This window comes from Corvus moneduloides, chromosome 7 (genome assembly GCF_009650955.1).
Source record: "Corvus moneduloides isolate bCorMon1 chromosome 7, bCorMon1.pri, whole genome shotgun sequence".
NCBI lineage: Eukaryota > Metazoa > Chordata > Aves > Passeriformes > Corvidae > Corvus > Corvus moneduloides.
The window spans coordinates 32,233,882-32,245,438 of record NC_045482.1 but is presented as its reverse complement, the minus strand read 5'-3'; the positions used below and the strand labels follow the sequence as shown (position 1 = coordinate 32,245,438).

The 11,557-nt window shown below is 40.8% G+C and overlaps 1 long non-coding RNA gene across 1 annotated transcript; it reads right to left on the bottom strand.

The window, feature by feature from the left end:
• Window positions 1-1,055: 1,055 nt before the first annotated feature.
• Window positions 1,056-11,019, bottom strand: LOC116446864. The gene is made up of 2 exons (XR_004241411.1): window positions 10,868-11,019; window positions 1,056-10,600 (listed from the first exon to the last, which is right to left on the bottom strand). It is a non-coding gene; the product is annotated as an uncharacterized LOC116446864 (long non-coding RNA).
• Window positions 11,020-11,557: the final 538 nt, after the last annotated feature.

The window sequence follows — 11,557 nt, the reverse complement described above, 5'->3', positions numbered from 1 at the left end:
ATGCCAACGATCCTGCATTGTTCCCGAATGCACACTCGTCTGAAAAGAGCTGTAAAACTGTTAGAGAAATTTTCACCTGTTCTTCCTTCTACTTCACTTTTACTATACAAACAAGAACAATAAAAGCTTTTGCAGTGGGGCAATCAAAATTCATTCTTTGAGGCCAGCTACAGAAGTTGCTGTGCTGGAAGATGCTAACAAGCAAAAGGGTTATTGTGAGGTTTGTTATCTACATTACAGCAACGGCAAGTTCATCAACACAGACAGGAAAAAGATCTGCCAGAGTTACTGTTTGTTACATAGTACTTTCATCCCTGGAAAGGCAAGGGAACTACAGAATCTTGTGGTAGAATAATGACAGTAATATCAGGCTCTAGTTTTTCATCCCCCAAAAAACCCAAGCCCTGAACCCAAAGCTGTTTTTCCACAGAAATGTCACATCCCAGAAACATCATAAAGCCCTTTTGATGACTGAGAGCTGTGATACTGAATTCATGAGAGCAACAAGAGTGTTGGCCTGGGCTCCATTGTTGGTGAAATGATGGGAAACAATCAGATCACTGCTGACAACTTAAAAGCTTAGCAGGAGAAATAAGAAAGTACAATAGGATTTCACAAATCACTAGGTCCATAGTGATAAAAATGTTTTACTTACTTATAGAGTAGGAAATAAAGTTTTCCTAATCCTGAATCACAGGCTGTGTTGTAGGTAGGCGCACTTGTCAGATCCAGCAGACATAAAACACTCAAGAAAGAAAAATAATCAAATTGGAAAGAGCTGCAGATTACAGAAGTAACAAGATGAAACTCAGCCAAGTATCATTCAGCCTTCAGAATGTACAGATGGATGTAAAAAACCTGAACCCTGTCTTATTCTGTATTATTTAAAGTTATCCTCATAAACCCAAAGAACTTTTGTAAAATTCTTGCAGCTGAAATCAGAAATAGGACTCCAGTTAATTTTAGCAGATGCCCACAGGTATCCCATACAGTATAATTAGTCATCTGGAAAATGGAGGGGAGGGATGAAAACTATTCTATTATTATTATTTTCACCTTCCTAAGACAAAAAAAAAAAAAAAAAAGCACGAGCACATGAAGCAAACATATATCAAATAGCATCAGGTGCACTTCTTCAGAGAGTTCAAAAAAAAACATTTAACAGAATGCAGCTGAATGCCTACAGTATAGTACTCTGCACCATGCAGTGCAATAATTATGCACAATTAAAGCCTACTGTGCAATTTTGTTGCCATAAAAGCTCACTGACTCACACCAATTGAAAGATCTAAAACGACCTACTACAGAATCGCTTCCCACAATTAAATGCCCATTCACAATTTCATCTCTATGGCCAAAATGCATTTCCCAGTTCAGTCTGATCTTTTCACAGTGGTGGTGTTTAAAACTCAGGCTCTGAAAAAGTGAACAAGAATTAGCATTAAAATAGCTCGGAGAACACTTCCATGTTTCATTTCTTGGAAACACATTCCCATCTTGGAGGCTCATAATAGGTACTGAGTAACTAAGACCATCATGAAATTTTGCCAGAAATCTTAGAAATATAGGAAAGCTGTATTCCCACTGTAGGAAAATGAATAGTGCATGCTCATTTATTTGTATGAAATCCACAGTGTGTAAGCACAGGTTTGTGATCATTATTGCATGCCTGAAAATTCATATGGTCCCTCTGCAGAATACATTACAAAGAGTAAGAAGTTTTAGACTTGGAAGTCTTAAATTAAATGTAAGAGCACTTCCAGGAGTCAGAAATTTCCACAGACTCTGAAACTTACTAAAAGGTAAGAAAAAAAGCTGGAAAGGGAGAAACCCCAGGAGAATATAACAGGCATTTTAACCTCTTTTAGTGGAGAACATCTTAGATCTAAAAGTGATGTATAAAAAGAGACATAATATATGCACTTATATTTGTGGATGTCCAGCATTTCCCCCCAAAGTGTTCTTTTATCTCCATCACCAAAGAAGGTGTTTTCCCACTGGTTTCAGTGAGGTCATAATTTCACTCTTTGGAAAGTTTTGGAGCTGGGGCTCAAGAGATCTTGAACAACACCACTCTTGCACAGAAAAAAAACTCACAAAGGGTCAGCTACCAGTGATGATAAAAATGTCAAATTTTTACTAGAAAAATATTATTTGGTCTAAATTTATGCAAATAAATAAATATTACCAAGAAGAATGTGCTGATCATGAGTAAAAAACAGAAGGAGAATAAACTAGAAAATCAGTGAAACAAAGACAATATGCCAAGATTAAAAACACACCCTTAAAAAATATTTAGATGTGGTAGTTAGTTATTTACCAATCCCTTTGGGGTAGCTATGTTCAATTTTTGTTAGGCACCCATATAAAGAAGAACTCAAAACAATTTGCTGCTTCTCCTGGCTTGCCTTCCTCAAGGGCTCCCGAGATAGTGGGGCACCACCCAGATCTCATCAACCTCACATTTGAAGAAATCCTGACCAGCCACAGAAGCAAAGATAAAATAATCTAATAACCTCCATCAGCCTGAGCAACCTACATACCACCAGGCAAGATTTTTAATTCCTAATAGTGTCCTCTCCCTGACAGGTATCCTTTTTCTTCTGTAAACTGCTCTTCTTACTGTTATCCCTTTTCTTCAAAGAAAACCTGGCTTAGGCTGCTAAGGCAGTGGCTTTGGGAGCTGAGGGCCAGCAGAGAAGCTCCAAAAGCAGCAGTTTAAAGCAGCCTGGCTCTCATGCAAATCTGCAGCCTCAGAGTGGCTCAGGGTATCTTCTGTCACTGAAATTCTTCAGCTTTCAGGCTGCAAGCAAGAATTACCTCTAGACAAGGTGGTTTTTTTTTCCCTGTTATCTTCTATATGTTTGTTTTATTTAGATTTCAAAGAAGATAATTTTTGGAGAAACAGCAACTTTGGCCATTTTATTTGCTGTTTTCCACTTGCTTTATTATGCAGAATAGCAGTTTCTACTACTGCTGAAAGACTATCATATGTGATGGATGCATTCTTCCTTGGTAAAAAAAGACAACATATATTTTTGCTAAATTATTTTGTATTTAATACTTTATATTTCAGGTTATTTAGCTCCCCATTTTATATCTTAAAATTTTTTTGGTGAAGTAAGAGGTTGCTGTGTTTGCACAAAGAAGTCAAGGTCTCTTCCTTGGAAAATCATGACCCAGGGAACATGGAGCCATTAGGTTTGTTTTACTTTCAGAGTATACCTATTCCATCAAAAATTACAAAATGCTATCACATTCAGTCACCTCAGGCCTGGTTTGCAAGACAACACCATGTCCTGCAAGAAAGGACGAGAAAGGTTTTGAATTTTAAAATTCAGTGCACACAATTTCAAATCAGAGGACACAGCAGACAAAAAGACCTTGTCTGCTGTTCCAGAAAGGCAGGATTTTAGGCACAGAGCTCTGCCCAGACAGTCAGACAGCAGGAGCAGCTGCAGAGGACAGACAGAAATCCGTCACCCTTTTGCCTCTGCTCTTGGAAGCTCAGGACAGATTGCTGGTGAGGCAGTGGAGGCAACACCTTTCCTCCTACATCCCTGCGAGCAGCTTAACCCACTGAGGTGTAATTGACCAAACTCAGGCTCAGACTGGTGGTTTAAGGACAGAGCCAACCTCTTAACCTGCAACTTTCATCCTGAGCCTTAAAATCTTCCCAGCACAGGGACAAGCCCAACCCAACACCTGCCCAAGCCAAGCAAAGACACGCTGCCATCAGCAGCACAGCAAGAGGTGCTGGGGGTGAATTCTCAGGTTTCCCAAAGAACCTGCCAACTCCAGGCACCAGGAGGTGTTTCCAATGAAGCTGCTCCACACCCCAGGCACTGCATGATGTGTGGGAGCAGAGAGCTCCTGGCCTGCCAAAGCACACGTGGCACAAGCACCCAAACTAGAAACCTCTGTGGTATTTTTCTGGCCTTGTCTACATGATCACATTTTGGAGCACAGGGTATGAGCTCTGTGGGATGGCATCCCTGCTAAAGCCAGGGGTAAGATAAATTTAGCAGGCATCTTTGGAGGGCACACTGTAATGTCCAGATGAACCAAAGTCAATGTTAAAGCCATCTCTGGAGACCACGTAAGTAGATAAACATGAAAGAGCACCAATGTGAGCTTATGTTAGTAAGATTATGATTTCAAGGCCATTATTTTGGCAGCTCCCTGAGAGCCACTTCATGTCCCTTGGGCAACAGCAAAGCACTGTGTCCGTGAGAACCCGTGGGAAGTGGCAACTGGAGGACAAGGTTATGGAAAGACACAGGGTAAGACATTCCTTTGTGGAGAAAAAATAAAAGTAACAGCTCATCCGATGGCTTTCCCAGCCTCATCACTCCACGCTGTGCTGTGAACCCACACTCACCCACACCTGAGGGCCCCTGACAGGAGCTCCTGGTGCTCACCCGGCCCTGCTGGCATCAGGAAATGAAGCATGCTTGCCAGGGCTCTCTCTCCACAGCTGGTGAATCCAAAATCCTCCAGAGACAGCCTCTAGCGCACAGCCCAGAGCTCCTGCTGCCTGGTGTTCGTGTCTGGGCGCTGGCTGTGGAGTTCCCTCTGTGCCAGACATGGACAGCTCCCACCAGCTGTGCCACAGACCCTGCACAGAGCACAGCTCGGCCCAGCAGTGACACCCATGGCACTTCAGAAAGGGCCAAGGGCACCAGGGGCTGAGGGGCAGCCTGGAGAGTGCCCAGAGTGGGCAGCAGAGGGAGGAGGTGCTCACAGAGGAGGACATAATACAAAATTAGTCAGGAGATAAACACAGGACTAAAACTGTGTGAATTTAGCAAGAACTGCTCTGAACTAAGTGTCTGAGGAGATTAGAAAGGATGGCAGGTTTTAACAGCTAAGGACTGTATGGGATAACTTTACAAATACACCCACTGGAGTCTGTCTTTGCCATAACATTTTTGCTTAGTTTCTATTATGCCATGCAGAATTGCAAATTCTGTGCATTTAGGTCTTTCAACATCAGTAAACAGTACATGTGATTATTTTGTTATTGCACCTTACAGACCTGGACCTGCTTCCTAAAGTGAGTTTGAATGACACACTTCAGTGTGATGATGCATTACTGCGACATGTGCATCCCCTCCCTTTCCCCCTGGCCATGTCTGTAAGACTGAGGAGCAATACTGAGCTGAGCACCAGGTATTGTGTCAGCTATCAGGCTCAGCTTAATTTTGTAATTGCCTGGATACTTTAGTAATTTGGATATTTTAGTAATTGTCCATTTTACTATTTAGATGAGTCAACTCATGGAGTGTATATTTGATCTCTGTTTGATAACTAAACCCCTGAAGAGTGAATCAGTTTCCCAATTCTTGAAGCATCCTTCACTAGAAGGTGTCTTCACCTTTCTTTCTCTTGGGATAAGTGATGATTGTTCTGGGTGAATAAAGCTTGACTCTGCATGCCAGACCAGCCTGCTAGTCTGGAAAATTCTATACAGCTGTGTGAACAAGATGGACATTTACAGGCCATGGACCAGAGCCAGGCAGCTCAATTAGTTGTACAATCTTCCTCTCAAGCAATTGCAGGCAAAGAAATTTTGCCAGACCTGGATTTGAAATAATAGAACAGATGACCAGTAAAGGAAGCCATGAATAAAACTACCACATTAATTAAGAGTAAATAATTATTGCAGTGTACCTAACTGATTCTGAGAAGGATGTTCTGCAGACAGAAAACAGCAGCAAGCAGGTACTTACTTTGCAAAAGGATCAAGACTGGTGACACAAGAACTCTTTTCAGGAAAATCAACATTATTAAGGGTCAAGGACAGTATGCCCTTCTGTTTTCTTGGCATGATTTGTTAAACCCCATCCAGAAATTTATAAGCAGCACATAGCCATGAAATCGCTGACTCCAAGAAGCTCTGCACTTTAGTTACTATTAGCAATAATGTTAATATCATTCTAAAACCAAACTATTTGGGGAAATAATATTAAAAAACTCCATTCCAAGAACAGTGCAGAGAAGAACTGAAGCAGTAACTAGGAGAGAAATGGAAAGATGAAATTTAAAACTCTGAGTTTCCTTTAGGGTGATGGACAACAAAGAAGTCACATTTAATATAAAGAATTCATTCATGTGATCCACATGCTCATGCAATCAGCAAGGAGCAAGATACATCTCTGTTGCTCCTACTCTCACTTGTACTGTAACGAGCCTCAGGTATATCTCTTTCTTCTAGTCACATAAATTTTCATTTGCTACCAAAAAATCTACAGAAAAGTTACAAAATCAAATTAACAGCAAAAAAGCACCCTAAGGACAGCATTTAGAGACAGTTATTTACCCATTGTAGGGATTAACTGCAGATTATCCATTAAGATCAGATTTTTTCATTGATGTGAATTAGCACAGCTCTGTTCAAATAAATGGGGCCATGCCTTTGACTCCCAGTTGATGATCCAGCCTGTAACGCTCTCAGAAGTGGGATTTTGTTCACCTGAACAGAGACTCAGTGGGATGCCTCTGAGCAAAAAGTTGTAAGTCAGTGTTCACAGCAAGCCCAGTTTCACACCACACCTGCTGAGATGTTTCAGCTATCCTGAATTCTCCAAAAGGCTGCTTTGTCTCTAAAGGAAGGGAAAAAACCCTCCCAATACAGCAGCAAATTAAGAAGGGGGAAAGGGACACCCTATATTTAAAGCCCATAAAGCACAGAGAAATCTCAGCTCAGTGGGACAGTGAGTGTGTGGGCGAGGGGTAATTTTTTAGGTGTTTCTTCAGAGAGTTACAATTTACATATAAGTGCTTATACTTTCTGTAAAAGACACACATTTCAGGCTCCCAACTTTTGGAAGCCTGACTATCTCCAAGGAGTAACTTGGTGCATATAAAGACGGGAAAAAGAAAAACACAGTAGGTTTGTAGGAGTAACATGTGATTAAAAACCAAACAAAAAGCACACCAGGGTACCACTAACCCGCAGAGTCCATTTACCAGTGGAAGAATTTCTCCTACCTGAGTTTGGTGATTTGCAGAATGCAGGAAAAGCATTTTCAGAGGTCTGTGAACAGGTTTAGAGGCAACAAGGCGGCTCAGAGGAAGCAAATGTTCAGACTCAATAGATTGTGGGTGGAGAGTGATGAAATTATTGCTAGCAGAATGTTTTCAAAATGTTTTTCACTATGTGCAGGTTTTTCTAAGACAGAAAAATAAATATACAAACATCTCTGAGGTGTTTCAATGCTGCAAGGTAGGTCTGGTCTAAGGGGACAGAACATAAAAATTATTTCACTGCTGTAAGAAGGAATAGCTTAGAGAACAGTAAACATGGAAAAGGTTTGATCTTCCAGCGTTGGGAATTACTGATAACTACCTTAAGGGGCAGAATTAGAGATGGAAGGAGAGGACTTGCCTTCACCCTCCGTGTGTGCCACCCTATTTACCTCTCTTCCTACCCCCCTCCCCTTCTTGGTTTATTCCTTTCCCTGGTCTCCTACAGATGTGAATTTTGGGGAGCCTAGGCCAGTTCCTCAAAAACTGAATCCCAGCCACAGTTTCTAATGTTCCTATATCTCCATTATGGTGGCTCTGCACCCTTTGGTACTGGAATAGCTTCTGTAGCACAGCCATTGAGGTAAACCAACATTTGTTACATTGAAGAAAAAAGACTTTTAGGTATTTGGAGCAATCCCCACTCTCTTTTCAAGCAGCTAGAAGACTTCCTTTAATAATGTAAGAAATAGTAGTTAATCTTCATTGGTGTGCCTCGGGTGGCATCTGTACTAAAGGTCCTGATCTCTCAGTGCTGGCACCTCTAGCACTGATTAAGGACTTTGGGAAGTGAACTGACTGCTCAAGTAGCACAGGTCAGGCAGGGCAGGAGGAATTAGGGAGATTTAGGGAATATGAGAGACAAGATGGCAATATTGCTGCAGGGCCTGGGCTGAAAGCTGTAGCTTCCTTAAGAACTGAGGCATTCTTAAGGACATGGGAACAATATTTTTGTGCCCAGGCCCTGAAGCAACTGTGCTAACAATTTATCTTGTTTTCGCCTCCTGAAAAAGGAATTGTAAGGATTATCATGATTTCAGGAAGGGGAAAACCCAAACCATTGGAAGGTGAAGGAACTTTCTCAAGTATAATCAGTAAGGATAAGGAAGGGAAGAGGTATTGTGTCTACTCACAACTCTCAAAGCAGCACATAAAAGGCTGGGTCCTTGGAACAGGTCATGTTCAGAAGGACACAATGGAATTGACTGTAGTACTCTAGAGCTTCTCTAAGAGTCCATTCTGTTTTGAGTTGACACCCAGCAGCCTTTACCTTGAAACTGTTATCCTCTCCGGAAAAACCAAACCAAGCAAGAAGCAGTGTTTTCTAAACAAATGACACAATATTGTTGTGTGGAACAAGCAGCTTTGTTCAGGAGTTCTCTTGAAGATCCACTTCAAGGCCAACATACACTTCAGATTTAAATAGTCTGGTATGTGACGAGAAATTCACAAAGCCAGGATTCTCAACTCCTCTGTACTTGTGCCTCTTTGCTATACTGCTAGGGTGACTCTGCTGCCAATTTTTCGAACGATTTAGAGTTGAACTGTCTTTTTTTAAACCTGTGAGAGGAGATGGGGGAAAAAAAAGGGAAAAATGAAGAACTTATAAAGGGAGACATAAACGTGTCAGTTTTAGAAATCAGCTGCAAAAGGAGGAGGTAGGCTGGCAGGTATAATGGCAGACCAGAGCCAGAAAGCAGAAATACATCATTAAAAGCATTAACTAGGTGTTTTGAGGAATTACTTTGGCAGGATGCCAACATGACATTACTATTATTTCATGACAGACTCAATGTGTCACCAAACCTTTATACCATTGAGACCCCTAAAAGCAAATTAGTGTTTTTTAAAATAATGAAACACTTCTACCATTTCAATTTTTGGGTGTTTTGAAACTTTTAATCCATGACAATCTGAAGCTGATTCATTCACTATTCACAGAACAGTTGAGACTCTCACAAAATTGTTCTGTCTTGAAGCTTTATCAAGAGCTCAACCTCTTACCCTACCCTCGAGTACAAAAGGAGCAGACAAGGACAGGAATAATTTCAGCTCAGGCTGACTCCTTTTGCAAGAGCTCAGGTATACCTCATTTAGTGGAAATCCATTATGCATCTAATTCCAAGGGGCTGCTCATTCCCTTACCAAGGCTCTCCATCAGCTCCTGATCAGATCATCACTTTGTTCTTTTCTTCTCTAGGTTAGGCTGGTCTTGATTGCCCCTTTGCATCTCAGAGAGGACACTGGCTTAGTCCATAACCATTTCCTTGAGAAAAATATTTCACTGCAATTCTGTTTTACCCTAGGAACACATTTTCCAGGAGCTTCTCTTCCTACACTTCAAGCTCACTATGGCCAACACATTCCTGTAGGAAGAGTAATGAATCCAACTCCATTTTTAAGCACTGGGAAAAACATCACATGCAAAAGAGTGACAGATGGAGCTGTATCAGCTTTTACCTAACAGTGAAAGGGGAGGTAGAAGTCAGTTGCAGCACTTTTGCCAAAATGTGTTTTTCACAAAAGACATGTGTTAAATTACTAACACATATCCATAATATTTTTAAATATTTACACTATGAACTAATGACATCCTCTCAATTAGTGAAAAGTGTCTTCTGTACATTCCTTTGTGAGGAAGGAAACACATAAAAAGGCAAGGAGGACTTGGGGAGAGGTGTGCATGAGACCCAGCTCCATTCATCACGGCCCTTGCATGGGATTTCCTCTTTATCTCCCTTTGGTCTGAGATCACCACATGTCCATGGCCAGAAACCTCTCATAGGGCATCACTTCTTGTTTTCCTGCAACACCACAGCCACAAAAGCCATCTGCTTAAAACTTAACTTTTCAATTTTTTTTTTTTTTCTTCCAAAGGGATAAAAAGAAAATCATACTGGCAGATGAGCTTCTCTCTTAATGGGAACACTATTACAGATAGACAGAATGTTCCTTTATGTTTATGGAGCTTCTCTTGCATTGTGTAAATGCACACTCGCAGTGTAATCATGAGTTTTCTATCATCATTAGCAGCAGGATCCCAGTAGTTAAATCAAAGAAGCCTAGTAAATGCCCCAACACTGGAAGATTCCCACAAAGAAAAGCCTATTTAGATAATTAAAGGAATCTTTATGATATGAAGATTCTCATCTCACAGCAAATTATAACACATTAGGTAACACTACCAAAAAAAAAGTCCTGAAAGCTTGCAAAGCCACAAACTAGAACTGGCTTTTGTTTCACGATCTTGAAATAGTGGCTGGGGGCAAGATGAGGGGGAAGTGAGGGGAAAAGAGGAAGAAGAGTTCACATTGAGGCAGTAAACTATTGTTTCTTCGGAAATCTTAAATTTTGTGCAAGTTTTTTAAAATCAATATAAATGGAATATTCTTGGGTTGCAGACATAAATAAAATCCAAGAATGTCTCCCACATACATAGTGTTGATAGGAAAAGAAGTTTGAAAATGGGGTTTAAATCATCCTTCTCAGAAGCTTTAAACCTCACCTTGCAGCAAGTCACACTGAGCTTCTGGCAAGTGGCAGTTTCATGTACGAAATGCGTCTCCTAAAACTGAAGAGCATACAGAGTAGAACAAGATAATGTGTCAACAAATTACATCCGAAAGACTGAAAGCAATCTAGAGAGCCTGCACTGACTGATCCCTTTGTATACAGAAAAGTACCAGGTGTCAGGATATCACAGAGGAGAGTTTAGATCTTAATAGCCTAACAGAATAACAATACATCGATTCACAGTGTGGATAAGGAAAAACAAACTAACAAATACCCACAAAACAACAACAACAACAAAAAAACAAACCACAAAATAAGTTCTTACCTCAGTTGTTTCTCCAGTAGCTCATTCTGGGCCTCCACACACCTCTATCAAAGCCTCCACTGCAAAATCTGCTTCCTGTGGTTCTGTCACCACCTGCCCCAGCCATTTATGCAGCCAGCTGTCCTCTCAGCACAACTCATCAGGTGCTGACAGAGCCTAAGAAAGCGATTTTATGTTTTAATGGCAGAACCTGCCAAAAATTATTCCACATTTTACTTTCTCTCTCTGACTTAAAAGGGAGAAATCACACAATGACTGGGATTCTAGCCATCAGTTAGGACACTAGAAAGAGGAACAGGATTCTTGTTGCCAACTGGCCTTTGAAAGTATACAGAAACTTTTCAAGCCAAGTTGCTTCAAATTCTTAATTTGAGCTCCAGAATTCCTGTTGCTTGTCAGGGAATATGAGATGAACTTCTTTTTAATTAGTTAGTGCCAAAGCAAGTATCCCCTTGTTTTAGTGTAAAAAGCTGCTTCTTCCTATAGCAGTACTATTTATGAATTTGGTAAAAAATATTCAGCTGTAGTTCATCCAGCAAACTCAGAAAAGCCTAAGGTGGAAAATTTTTTTCCTCTTTTTTCTTACTACGTATTTAGGTAAATGCCTATCATCCCCGAGGTTTTAATTATTAAAGACGCTGAAAGTTCAGCTGCAAGAAGAAAGGTCAATGTCTAACCCTGGTTAACTGC